The sequence below is a fragment of the Tachysurus fulvidraco genome, chromosome 12, assembly GCF_022655615.1.
Source record: "Tachysurus fulvidraco isolate hzauxx_2018 chromosome 12, HZAU_PFXX_2.0, whole genome shotgun sequence".
NCBI classification, from domain to species: domain Eukaryota; kingdom Metazoa; phylum Chordata; class Actinopteri; order Siluriformes; family Bagridae; genus Tachysurus; species Tachysurus fulvidraco.
Genome location: NC_062529.1, coordinates 18,477,704 through 18,492,703, shown reverse-complemented (window position 1 = coordinate 18,492,703; position 15,000 = coordinate 18,477,704). Strand labels below are relative to the sequence as shown.

The following is a 15,000-nucleotide window of genomic DNA, read 5'->3' as shown; positions in this document are numbered from 1 at the left end:
GTGTGACACACGCTTCAAAATCAAAAGTGTATAGTAACAGCTACATCCTGTTGCATCACAAAACCTGTCACTGATTATTTTCCCAGAACAGCACAGCCTGAAGTGTTGTATTCCACACATCATGTTTAAATATTTTAGAACTTTAATCCACCAAATTCTTTATACTTTTGGCAGAGAGAAATGACTAATAAATGTAGAATGTTAGACACTAGTCGGTTTGTTTACTTTTTAGATTATTACTCAAGCCAAACAGACCAATCACCAGTTTACTTTGACTCATTTGTCTGTTGTTTGAATTAGGCCCGGTCATGCCTAAATGAAGCGGTAAGCTGCGCACGCTACTGATTATACACCTCGTACCGAGAGAAGCGTACAGAGAGAAATCTGCTGAATCGGCCGCAAGGCTTCCGGTGTTTGTGTCGCAAGGCAGCATCAGTCGTTGCAAAACTGACAGTGCAAGCCAGTGGGTGTAGCCACAAAACCACTGAAATATTACAACAGCATCCTAATACATGAGGAAAGAAGACAAATTTGCAAGAAATAATGATGATGATATGCGCCATGAAAATCGTCTGAATGTGTTTTACGTCTAAAAACAGAAATAGACGGCATTTGGTCTTCCTCAGGTGTTAATTGGCATTAAAGAGTTTATTTTGGTTTTCCTGGCACACACTAGAACAGGAAATGACTGTCATAAAATCAAATAAAAAATTGCCTCAGAAAAGCGTTCACACTGGAGAGATAAACATGGAGACTTTGAGCCTAGAAAACACCATCTAAAGGCATCGCATGCACCCTCTCTCTCCTGTCAATCACTGTCATCAGCCAATCATGATGGAAAAGGGTGGATCGAGCTTTCCTACAGGTGTCTTACGCCTCCCGGTGATGCAGCATGAGCAGCAGTTAGGAAAGTCTCAGTTCAGCGGCTTGACGAGTCTCGGAGGAAACACACGTCAGTCGTCACGCTCCACGCTTTGTAGCTGGAGTAGGATCAATGGGAATTGACAGGCGAACACGTCGGAGTGCTGTTAACTGGTTCTGCTAGTTACACTACACAACTTCTCAATTCATTTATACATGATGTATGAGTGAGAGTGGCAATAAACATCTCTATTCCAGCTTGTTATGCTTTAAGATGTTAAGCTTTAAGATTTATTTCATTTGATCATAAGCATGTACTTTTTAGCTACTGTACCTACAAACGACCGATACATGTGTCCTTCGGTTATATTGTCCACTAAAGCAATGGCAAATCATGCAAGGAGAAACGTAAAAACTGTCCTTAATGTCCGTTGCTTAGACGCCAAATCCACTTCATTTTTCAAACATGCAGTTATTTTATAACGCGAGAAGAACCCGGACATGATTTTCAGCGTTTCTCATCGTGTTCGGTTTCATCATTCGTTTACCTTGATGGATTGCTGCCAAGTGTTATTAGCTTTTGCTTCACTTAATCTCTTGCACTTGCAGTTCCAGTAATCAACTGTCAAAGGAGGGAATGTACTGGTTACAAAGCCTGTAGTCACACCCATTCCACTCCCTGTTCTAGATTACTTAAAAGATTTGACTTTTTTTTGACACTAATTGCTCTGTGTACTTTTGTCAAAAAAAAAAAAAATCAAAAGGTAACCAAAGTACACGGTTTTCGAATTGCCAGATAAAGATTGGCTTCTACACCTAGTACAGCCCGTTAATCACTTAAAGGCCATTATTAAGAGGATAATTATACAGTCACGGCCGTTCGCATGTGCCTCTCGTTAGACGGTTATTGTGCTCTTTCTCTAGACGCCGTCATATGGAAAGCAGTATCTGAACATCTGTTTGAAGACACGACTGTATTACACCGTTACATCAAAAAGCAACCTGGCTGTTTAATGCCTTCTTTTCCGTGTGTTTCTGCAAGCATTAACATACACACACACACACACACACACACACATGTTTACACTCTCGCCCTCAGGACAGTTTGCACATCCAGCCTGCATTTAGAGCATGGCGTGTAAACCTGGTATTATCTCTACAAAGGGCTGCATCAGCAAATAAAGGCCTGTCCGCCCCAGTTTTTGCCCCCAGCTGCAGTTTCAGCCTTGCCAGCCTCCACCCGAAGCACCTGCCGTGACCGTGGGTGGCACCGCGTTTGAAGCTCATCACATTCGAACGGTTGAAGCGCAACAAGTGACGAAGCCCACCGCAGAAGCTACCCGTGTCTCTGATGACCACAAGGCTTTTAAACTCTCGCAGCTGCTCCTTGCATGCGAAGGTAGCCTCGTCGACTTCCCCCCGTTAAGGTCATCCAAGGATCAATGGTCTTGTGTGCTTTATTTAGTCATAATTACTTGGTGCAGAACTTTTGAGTGGCAAGCTTGTGTTAATTAGCTCCCAGCACAAACTGCGGTCGCGCTAGCATGGACCGGATGTTTGTTGTGAAGGTCAGGCTTCGGTACTGGATTGGGGCACGGAGTACTTTCTACGCCGCTCTGTCACATATGCATCGTATTTAGAGTCGAGCAGCACAGACGTTCCGCAAATGCCATCGTGGGATCCTGTGATTTGCCCGGGTCGCACCGTTCACTGAACCCTGGCACTGCACCCGAAAGCCATTTAGTGCTCCTATCTGACATTTATTTTCGAACAGAGGGAAAAGCGACCTTCAAAGCTGTCATTATCACATGTAATTATAGGAACGGGCTTGCAGCTTTCTGATCTCCACTTCTCATCTCTTCTCGTCTCATCTTTTCCCTCTTCACTCACCTGAGTGTCTCGATAATGGTCAAAAAACAAAGGGCTTGCATGTGTACATGTATAAATTTTATATTCAAACATCGCTAGAGACGAAATGCACATCAACGGGAACTTAAGAAGGAAATGCGATTTAAGCCTGATCTGTGTGTACAACTGTTTACAGTAACAACGGCTGGATAATAATAATAATAAGAAGAAGAAGAAGAAGAAGAAGAAGAAGAAGAAGAAGAAAAAATAGAAGAATGAGTGCTTGTACCTATGTGTTTAAAAGAATTTCAGGGAAAAAAGTTCTGTATGACATCAGCATTGAAAGTTAAATGTTAACAGCATTAAAAGACATTAACATTAACAGCATTAACATTTACTGGATGCACACTAGAAATCGGAATAATATTTTAGCAATGCACTGCTAGTTTAACTGAAGTGCTGCAATGTCGAACCCAACCCTAGTGTTGCGTCATTCCCAGAGCTCGTGTTGCATCATGTTACACATTACCAAGGAAGGCTATTCCTCTCTCGGTTTCCGGCATCCGCGTGGAAGTCGACCGCGGCTTCCTGAGTACCGTGACGTTTCTGCAGGGAATGAATTGGCTGCAGGTCAGAAGGAATATGTGACTGTAAATGCAACATGGCCATTAGTTATAGAGAAAAAGCCCACACTTTGCCATAACAGAACAATCAAACAATCCAAGCAAACGTCGACAGAGTCGAGCTTAATGAGCATGAAAGGGTTAATGCTCCAGCAGGTGATTTATAGCCCTTGTGTAATAGGTGACCTCATGAATAGAATGTAGCAGCTTAAAGCACATGAATTATCTTCTGTAAATATGAGTTTGCGTCGTGACAGTCGCCAGCCGCGCCTTGTGGTTATGAAGCTGGCTGCTTAATGCCAAAGAAAGCCTTAAGGCTGGAACAGTATGTTTATTGTCTTCTGTGGCATTTAGAAAGAAAAAGATTATCAATGTTGGAAAGCTCTATGTTTAGTAGAGCTTCATGTAAGTGCAGGAAGTTTAGGGATTTTTATTTTCTTTTTTTTTCTTCAGTTTTCATTTTGTTTTTTCCTTCTGTTCTTTTTCTTTTTCTTTTTTTTGATGTTCAACAAGGAAAGTAAAGCAGATACGTATTTTCTAATTGATTAATAATAATTATCATTGAATTTAGAATAGAATTTTTTGCTAAATTATTGTTATTATTTCTATTTATTTTATATACTGTAAGTAAACTATGGGTGAGACTGGTAGTCACAGAGAAGAGGGCATCGGTAAAGGTCATCTAACCCTGACCAGGGGCTGGTGGAACTGCGCCAAGCGAGTGCACTAGTGCTAAACAGTGGAGCCATGACAGTGATGGACACTGGGACAGAAAGGTCACGCCTGCGAGCTTCCATGATGCATCACGCATGACACGTGTATGATGAGGGATTAACACCACTGCTACAGCCATGACCTCTTCATTATATATTTATTTATTTGTTTTAATTGCCCTCAGCAGTTATAATAAACAACACTTGACAGCTGATTATACACGAGGAGACAACATCACGTCTCAATTTACACCAACAATAAATTGTTAGTGTGAATGGGGGTTCGTGTTTGGTTACAAAGTCCTAATCTCTGACAAAAATCTGGAGTCAAGTGTTTGTATTGGACGATAAAAGAATAAAGCTTGCGCATCACAGTTAATCGAATTAAGCTCTATTTACTCTATATAGTACCTCAGTGTAAACATCCTTCCATCCTCAGAGCTATGGAGTTTTGTAAAGGGTGAGGAAACTCCCTATCTAAAATGTTAAACACTGGAGTTGTTGGTGCTTTTTCAGGTGCTTTTACTGACTTTCAAGAGGTCATTTACTTGTAAGGGATTAACTTGGTAAACTGGAGTTGATTTAAAGCTACTGTAGGGTCATTTTGTTGATGTCGGAATGTTCCTGAGATATTATCTAACATTAATAGTTTCAGTTCTGTGGCAGGGGTGTAGATAAAACCAGGATGGATGGATGGCGGGAGGGAGGGAAGGAGTTAGGGATTGAGAGAGAGAGAGGTAGAGAGAGAGAGACGGACGGACGGACAGATACTTACCTACTTGCTTAATTACTTTATTGATCCCAGAGATATCATAAACTTTAGGCTAGAAAGAAGAGTAACAGGCAGGAACAAAACAAGAGTGAGAGGATTCAGGATTAATGGAGTTTGAGCTTTCTTCCCTTTCTAAACGGATAAAGACATTTTATTTGTTTGTTTCTTTAAATTCAGTCTGATGCTAGGAATTGTTCGCTCAAATCTTGTTCGGGTTCATGATCGCAAATATTCCCGCATATACAGCTCAGCTGCAAGCATAATGCTTTTAAATTGCACTGTTCATCCAACAAAGAACATTACGCTCTAAAGAACCAGCAGCTTTTACCCCGGAATGAGAATCTATTATCTTTTATCAAATCCTTTTTGCTCGAATAAGGATTTGCTGAGGTGCATACCATTCCATTCCCCTGACAAAGCTTGGCACTCCATCTTCTTCTTTTTGGCCAGGGATGAATTACGTTTCTAAGAACCGCGATGTTTCTGCGTCAGTGAATGGACCTGAAGTGGCCTGAACTGAACCAAACAGCATGGCTGCATGATGGCTGGTGTACTCGGTAGACCCTTAGACGCACTCAGAGTACGTTTCGAAAGCCACTAGAAACTGGTGTACAGTTTGAGTGACGTTTCTGAAAGCCATCTCCGTGCTTGACGTTGTTTACCAAAGTCTTGACCTGTGTAACTTCCCTGAAAAAGTGCTTTTTTCTTCTGGTTTGTGTATCACACCACAGCCCCTCCCTATTCACTCTGTTCCACAGAAGCTAGTTTCCTCACACTTCTGCAGAATTGCCTCTGTATGACTGGCAGGGCACTTCCTTATAAACCCAAACGCAATCCATTTCCTTAATTTCCCTCTCACTTTTCCTGGACTTTACCTTACATCATGGTGCACAGATCTTGGTTTTAGTTTTGAATAGAATAGAAACCTTTATTTTTTTCACAAAGATATATAAAATACACTGAGAAATTCTTTCTTCGCATTTCCCAACTTTGGAGGTTGGGGTCAGAGCACAGGGTCAGACATGATACAGCAACCCTGGAGCAGAGAGGGTTAAGGGCCTTGCACAAGGGCCCAACAGTGGCAGCTTGGCAGTGCAGGACCTTGAACCCTGATTCTGCTATCAACAACTCAGAGCCTTAAACGCTTGATCCACCGCTGCACAAGTTGTTACTTGTATAGAATAGTTTCAGAGGTTTTTGTGCTGCGTAATCTTAGAGCTTCTGATAGTCAGCCGTAGAAAGTGAAGATTCAAACCATTAGAGGAACATTTTAGTGTTGCATTTGATCGTTAACGGAAATGTTTTCTTTATCCTTCCCCAAATTCTCAATTGTTTATAGTGGGATCGGTGATTTTTTTAATGAGTTCATCCTAAGCGAGGTGTTTGACCTATATTATAAAGAGATCATCACACATCTGGTAGTAACACACCAGGAGCTCTAAGCCATGATGCTCACATGGTGTCATGACACACAATGGTGTGCTTAGCTGAGAAATATGACACACAACGCTAATAAGTCATGCTTATGAACGCATCATTCGCTTTACTGTGCGAGAGAGAAAGAGAGAGCCGAGTGAAATGCAAATGGTCTAGGGCACTTGAAGGTGTTGGTGTTGTGATATGTGGCCATACCTGTTTGTTTGTCATTGTCTGTTTTTGACATTATTGTGTACCTAAAGACTATTGCATAAGAGGTGTACCTGTGGTTTTAGTCAACATTTGGTTCAGGCTTATTCTAAAAAAAAAAAAAAATCCTTTATGTCCTAATTCCTGTTTGTATTCAGTGGAGATTTTACAGTTGCTCAATACAGGCTACTCTTTGTTTAAGCTCTACACCCTGAGTACTTTTCCCCTCTGTAACTGATTGATTGATTTACAGACACAGCCTTGTTTATCTTCCTGTTTCCTATCTCTCATGCTGCTCTTTTCAGTTTTCGTTTCAGACGTATGCATGCTGTCCGGTCACTTTATTAGGAACACCTGTACCCCATGTGTTTATTCAGTCAGCGTTCACATTAAACATCAAACTACATAAAAAAAAAACATTTATCCTGGTGGCTTTGAGTCTTCTGTTTGTTTGGAGTGCAAAGCCAGGTCAAGAGCTTCTGTTAAGAGTTCACATCAAGCACCAGAATGAAGAAACTATGCAGTCGCTCAAGTGACTTTGATCGTTGCAGTCATGTTGGTACCAGATGGCCTGTTTCAGAAACTGTTACTTAGAATAGTTTAGGAGAGGATTTTCCTCAGAATGGGACAAAAACCATTGAGTTAGGGACAGTTCTGTGGCTGGAAATGTACTGATGGTGGAGTTCAAAAGAAAATGGTCAGGGTTGAAATGCTACAGACGATATAGTTATTTAAATACTCACTCTTTAGAACCGTGCTGAGCAGAAAAGCATCTCAGCATGCACAAGCCATTAAATATCGAGGTGGACAAACTACAACAGCACAAGACCACAACAAGACTCTGCGATACTAAAGAGGAGATGTGAACTCCATGTGATCTTTTGCAACAAACCATTTGTTAGACTGTATATTTATAATCACACCCTCCAGTGTCACCCAGATGAGGATGAGGTTCACCTTTGAGTCTGGTTCCTTTCAAGGTTTCTTCCTTTACCATCTAAGGGAGTTTTTCCTTGCCACTGCTGCCTGAGTCACCTCAGAATTGCTCATTGGGGATAAATACTTTTCAATTCAAGTTTATTTGTATAGCGCTTTTTACAATTGACATTGTCTCAAAGCAACTTTACAGATCAGAAACATAGAACAAAATGTTAATATAAAGAATAATATAAAGATTAATAGAATACAAAATTCAAGATTAATATTAGATAGCTTTAGTTCACAATGTGTAAGAATCTGATGGCACAGACTCAAACAAACCGGACATGACTGGACCTAGAACTTTTTTTCTAATCTTCTACCGTCCGATTTTAGTGGGTCTGTGCCCACGATAGCTTCAGATTCCTCAGATCTGGTAGGAGTGGAACCTGATGTGGTCTTCTGCTGTCATAACTCTGATGTGGTCTTCTGCTGTCATAACTCATCCACCTCAGTGTTTCCGAGATGCTTTTCTGCTCACCACTATTGTAATACGTGATTATTTGCGTTATCCAACAACCATGCTTCAAGTCAAAGTTCCTGAGTTCACTGAGATTTTATTCCCTCCAACATCTTGATTTGTACCTGTATGATCTGATGTATTGCGGTATCTCTAACATGATTGGCATGTTGTTCCTAAGTGGATGGTGAGTGTATTTCTTTCATTCTTTGACAGCTAATTTTTTGTTGTTGTACTTATAACACCTGGAGGAGAGTGTGGTTTGTGTCTGTGTGAGTGTGTGTGGAAACACACACTCACACACACACACACACACACACACACACACACACAACTCATCATTGCGTATCAAGCAGCTGTTGACTGTCCTGTGTGAGTCACTAACAGGTGTTTCATCAACCATGTCCAGGCAATGATGCTGCTGGTGTGTGTGTGCGTGCGTGTGCGCGCTTGAGTGTGTGTAAACCTCGCCTGAGTTCATAGAAATGCCTTTATGACTAATTTGAACTGTATGGATGCGCGGTGTCGTGTTTTTCTTAGAGTGACTGTGCGTCTGATTTGCTTTTTATGCTCATACCGTTTATGGGAGTCACTCAGCTCTCCGTGTTCCGCCATATGACTCATAATACAGCCATTTCATTTTATTAGATTCCTCTCATTTTGTCTTTTATTAAAAAAAATATCCAGTAACTGATTCATTTTTCTTGCTATTTCCAGAAAAGCCTTCGATTAATAGAATGTTTAGAAACCCAAGAACTCATGAAAGCTGCTGTGTAAGCGCAGAGCTAATGTCATGATATGCAGCATGACCATTTTTAGTCGTATGTCTATGCATTTTTGTTGTGGCAGTTAAATATCCATTCTGTTACTATGTAAAAAAGCTTCGGCTTTAACATCCGTTCTTACACCTGGTATTGCATCAGCTTGCTCTCTGTAAGGTGAGCAAAGCCTGGGAGGCTGCCAGAACAGTCACTGTTTGTTACCCTGTGAATATCATTCCACCATTTGTCGTCATCATTTTCTAGGCGGTGATTGATTTATTTTTCAGAATATATAGAAATGTTGAGGCAAGTCAGTATAAATATATATCCTGGAGTGTGTGTGTGTGTGTGTGTGTGTGTGTGTGTGTGTGTGTGTGTGTGTGTGTGATTGCTTGTGTGTGTTTGGTTTTGTGTTTATGTGTTTGTTAGTTTGTCTGTGTGTGTGTGTGGATGTTTGTGTGTGTGTTTGTTTGTGTGTTTGTTTGTGTGTGTTTGTGTGTTTGCTTGTGTGTGTGTTTGTGTTTGTTTTGTGTGTGTGTTTGGGTGTGTGTGTGTGTGTGTGTGTGTGTGTGTGTGTGTGTGTGTGTGTGTGAGAGAGAGAGTATCGAGAAGATAGAGAGAGTAGATATATAGCTATAGTATATACTCTCTATATGCCTATATTTTTTTTTTTATATTTTTTTTTTTTTTTTTTTTTTTTTTTTTTTTTTTTTTTTTTTTTTTTTTTCTTTTTTTTTTTGTGTGTGTGTGTTTGTGTTAGTCCCCCATTTATTTTTTACATATACCTCAACCATTGATTACATTTGATATATTAACGAACAGCACAGTGTGCCTTGTGTAGGATGTGGTGGTGTTGGTCTACCAATCGGAAGGTTGTGAGTTCGATTCCTACGTCCACCAAGCTGCCGCTGCTGGGCCCCTGAGCAAGGCCCTTAACCCTCAATTGCTCAGTTGTATAAAAATGAGATAAAAATGTAAGTCGCTCTGGATAAGGGCGTCTGCTAAATGCTGCTGTAAATGTGTAGTGGTGTGGTGTAATCTGATGTAGTGGAACCTCATAAAACTGTATTATAATGATTAGAAACATTCCCTCTTTATCGTGATGGACACTGAAGACTCCTCCCATACGCATCTCCTTACATTAAACATCAGCATATCAATGAATGCTGTGTTTCGAGAGTGTTCTCTGAATGACCTGCTATAGAAATGAGAATGACAGGTTTTAATAATTAATAATAAAATATTATTTAGCAAAATATTATTAACTGAAGATACATGGGACTGCTGTGTATAGGACCACTTGGAGACCATGTGGTCTGTTTTGCGCTCGGCTCTCCATCATTGAACGTCTGATGTCTTCAGCAGGAATAAATTAATGCTAAATCTATAATGAAATCTCAAAATCATGCTGATGCTCTTACTTATGTATTGCTCAAAAGCTCCTGGTTACACAAATCCACATGACTATATACAGATATAGAAAGGATATTATAAATAATCTCTATAGTGTCACCCAAATGAGGATGGCTTCGCTTCTAAGTCTTCTTCCACTCAAGGTTTCTTCCTAATGATTTCTCAGGGAGTTTTTCCTTGCCATAGCTGCCTTAGGCTTGCTCATTAGGGATAAATATAATTTATATTTTGAAGTTCGTCTCGAAGCGGCTTTAGCAAAATATAAAGATGCAGAAAAGAAAATGAACACTGTTAAATACACTATACAAAAAAAAATTAAATTGAATTAGTCTTCTAAGCTTTTTTTTTTTTAATAAACTTATCAGGTTTGAGATCAATCATTGCTCTTATACACCGTTCCCATATCTTTCAGCAACACATCTGCATTCTCTGCTCACTCTTGTACACGCCTGGACCTTGGATATTATCGGCATGCTCCATCGACTCTGTCCTTGAGTGCTCCCTGACATGACTAATTGGCCTACCTTGTTCTAATGTGCTCTTTATTATACCTCTATTGTACACTCAAACAACAAAAGTCCATTTGTGCAGCCTGCAGTCAGAATGCATACTAGGTTAATAATTGACAATCTTTCTCGAGCTCATCTATTATGGTGTTTTTGTTTTTTAGCCTTCCTAGAAACAGTGGCTTATAAACAGGAAGAAGTACAGTCCGTGTCCATGTGTGTGTCCGTGTGTGTGTCCATGTGTGTGTGTTTCTGCTTTTTTGTGTGTTTCAGACCAAAAGATTTGTAGTTGTGGTGTAATCTGACAGCCTCTTGTCACTTTAAGTTCTTGGCTTAAAGACAGCTGTCATGTCTTCATGATTCATGTCATGTCTTGTTCTTGGTGTCTTACTTGAATCAGGGCTCACGCAAATGACTTAGAGGCATTTAGACAAATGCATAAGAGTTGTTATTGTGGAACAGGATGTAGTAAGTGTTCTCTCTCTCTCTCTCTCTCTCTCTCTCTCTCTCTCTCTCTCTCTCTCTCTCTCTCTCTCTCTCTCTCTCAGTCCTAAAGCAAGGGTCATTCGAACATTACTCATCACTGAACTCTTCATTAGTCCTTTTTGCATTTTGTCAGAATGCCATGGACTGGACAGTGGTGCAGTCTAATGAGTGACCCTTTTTTTTTGTTCGTATTTAATATGAAACATTTAGCCTGAAGTGTACATAAGCATATCCGTGTATATCTATTGGAATATCTGTGCAACTAATTTGTTGTTGTTTGTGTGTGTGTGTGTGTGTGTGTGTGTGTGTGTGTGTGTGTGTGTGTGTGTGTGTGTGTGTGTGTGTGTGTGTGTGTGTGAATTCAAGCGGAATTGATTAATATGGTCGACGTCGGCCGTTTCCATTTATTCAAGGAAGGAAGCCTGCGACGCATTATATATATATATATTCTACAGTTGAGGTCATATGTTTACACACATAGCAGAATCTGCAAAACGGAAATAATTCATAATAAAATAATAATAAGGTTTTGGATGGAAATTCGATTGTGAACAGTGAAGAGTTTCGTTGCTCAGTACAAACATTGGACTCACGTACAACGTTCACAAATGTAATACTGATCGTACAGGTTTTAATGCAATGTTATCAAGAATATAGCAGCGCCACCACACACACTCTCCATGCCACCTTCCTATATGTTTTTCTGCACTGTCATATTAATGGGAACTCTAACATGGGATTAAGGGAAACATTGCAAAAGGTAGCTGATTTTTGGAGGTGAGAGAGGTGGATAGACTAAATCACTAAAATGCTGCTGCATTATTCTTTTTGCAAAGCCATCAAAGCCAGAGCTAAATTCCAGTGGGATTACTATCAGCCGAGAGTCGATTGGCATTGTGGGTAATGCAGGACGACAAAGTGAAAACAGATGGAAAGAAGACAGACGCATTTGTTTGTCACATGTACATTACAGCACAGTGAAATTCTTTTTTTGCATATCCCGACTTTGGAGGTTGGGGTCAGAGCGGCCATGATACAGCACCCGTGGAGCAGAGAGGGTTAAGGGTTTTGCTTAAGGGTCCAACAGTGAAAACTCTGGGGTTCCTTTTAAAACCTGGACTTTAGTGAAGTGATCTGTTCACAGCAGAGACATTCTAAGTAATACATGTTTATCTGTAGCCATAAACGGTCATTTAGTAACATCTACTGCCTCACTGCAGCATACTTCCTGTCTGATTCTTCCTACCCAGTCCTTCAGAGGATACACACTTTTCATGCTATTTCCAGCCAACTCTGAATAGACATTGACAGCTAAATGGAGACAATAAGAGCAAATTCTCCATTTTACAGCTGTTAGATATTGATGTTTGAACAGCAGCATGAGAGAAGCCTTGCCTCGTTACTACGGACAGAAATAAGATCGACTACTAGTCTAATTTTCTACTATTTGAAATGTAATTCCTGTTCTGGGCTTTTCACAGGGATCTATATTTAGAGGATTTGCCAATCAAGACAAAACCCTTTTCAGCTAAGGAACATGATGTTCTCTCCTCTTCCTCCTTCTGTTCGTGTTCTTGCTTTTACACTACGGATACAATTCGCTGATGCACTGAAGCGAACTAACTGAGTTAAGCAACACGTCGAGCCTTAGACGCTCCTTTTCCCAGCGTTCTCCAGCATGAGGGGCGGGAAGTGATGGGCAGCGAGGCTTGTACTTGACATTTCATTCATGTTACTTTCACACACTTGCTGTCAGAATCTCCTAAAATCCATCCTTATAGATTTAAATGCTAGATTTTAAATTCAGTTTGTTGAATGAATCGAGTCCCACCTCTGCATTGTGTGAGAAGTTTGCATGTTTTCCATGACTTCTGAGGTTTCTTTGGGTTCTCCAGTTTCCTCCCTCAGTCCAAAGACATGCACTGTAGGCTGATTGGTTGTGTGTGTGATTGTGGTTGGTGCTCTGTCCATAGTGTCCCCTGCTTTGTGCCCTGTGTCCTCTGGGATAGGCTGTAAGACATGCAGGACAGACGGATGGACGGACATCGATGTGTGTGTGTGTGGTTTAGTGGGTCAGTTCAAAAGTTTCCATATAACATATAATCTCAAATTAGAATTTTTTTGGGCACATACATAATCATACACGGTACGACAGGCAGTGAGATGCTTTTAGCAACTGTCCGTTTCATAAAAAATACAGATACTCTCAGAGTTACGATAGTTCAACGTACGATGGACAAAACCGTTGTAATAATATTTAGAATTTGTACGATACGTCGGGCTCCCGCTGTGCCGACTTGTGAGATGCCTCGAGATCAGTCTCGCTAACGAACTACAAGGTGCAGTTGTCTCACTGTTAAAGCGTGCATTTTTTCTGTTGTTTTTTTTGCTCCTTAATCTTCACCATCCTTATCCTCCAACTTAACTAAACCATCCTCATCCTCCAAGTTAACATAGCCATCAACAACCTAACGTTGTTAAAAAATGCAGACAATACGTACAGTACGATATCACACTTCAATGCATGTATGGTAGCGATTTCCTTTTAGGGTTACCACCATTGTTAGATTGTGGTAGATTTTATAGCAGATAGGATTATTTACTGAACAAACATGACCAGTATGGGGTAGTAGTATTATTAGTATAGTATCCATACTGACCACCATTCTGTAAGACTCCTAGGTAGGCTAGGTCATGGTTCGTAGTTCCGATGGGTATCTCGGGAACTAGCTGTACTGTATAATAAAATAGGTTCAAAAGGAGTGATTTTAAAAGGTTTAGTTAAGCACAATACAGTGAAATAAAATTTAATAGAATGAGTTAAAAAAAAAATGAGGTAAAATAAGTTAAAGTGAAAATAGCTGTGCAAAGCTATTGAAAATCTCTATACCTCTTTCTCTTTGGGATCAAGTGCAATTCCCCTTTTTTAACTGACATGCAATGCACACTAGAATTTCTCTAGAAATTCCCTACAAAAAAGTTCCGAACGTATAGTAATAGATCCTTTGTATCCCGTTCACTACACATCATTTGTCTGCAGGTTGCCTTGAAAGTAATGCGGTTTCATTTGATTTTCTCCCCCACACAATCATTTTTTTTAGTACAGTTTCCGTCAGTGCTTCAGCATATTACAAAGGCATGCAAATGTATTGAGAATACACTCAGCAGTAGATTCCAGTAATAAGATCTTTTCTATCGTGAAATCCTTCAGCTTACTTTAGATGTTTCCGATAGCTCTTTAGTTTCCTTGATCAGATTCATTTAAGTAAGCTTTGTACCAAATTGCATATAGCTGAGATTGGGTGAAGTGCTCAGCTTTGACCATTCCCTAATACATCTGTGTATTTTTCGTATGAATGTCTTTTTCCTGTGAAGTTTCAAATTCTTTTTTACACAATCATATGCGGTAAGACATGTACGTAAGACAGTATTATAGTTCAGAAGAGCGTTATTTTTTATTCTTTTTCTTAATAACAAAAAAGCGATTATAGAAATATATATATATATATATATACTATACTATATATGTATATATATATATATATATATATATATATATATATATATATATATAAAATATAGAATATATGTAGAATATATAGAAAATATAGAAAATTGTCAGATGGTGTCTTGCAAACTAAATGATTTTACAGTTGAATTACTGGATGCAGTAAAATACACGCAATATGGCTCAGTTATGAAAAACCAAAACAATCCAGTTTTGATGAATCCAGAGGCTGGTTTGATTTCCAGAACGTTCCGCAGCATTATGTGTTGGTGTTATGTTATATTATATTCCAGAACGAACGTGTTAGCGCTCATCTTGTAGCTGGTAATGTTTCTCCTGCATCACATGCAACCCCGCGTATTACACACCAGGCAGTAATTATGCCAAATGGATAGTTTCAAACCAACTGAAAGTCATTTGATTAGAGCGCAGGGCCACGTGTGCT

The 15,000-nt window shown here is 39.8% G+C and overlaps 1 protein-coding gene across 4 annotated transcripts in view; it reads left to right on the top strand.

Annotated features, from left to right (window-relative positions):
- babam2 (BRISC and BRCA1 A complex member 2) overlaps positions 1 to 15,000 on the top strand; it is a 77,739-nt gene that overhangs the window by 45,591 nt on the left and 17,148 nt on the right. The window lies entirely within an intron of this gene.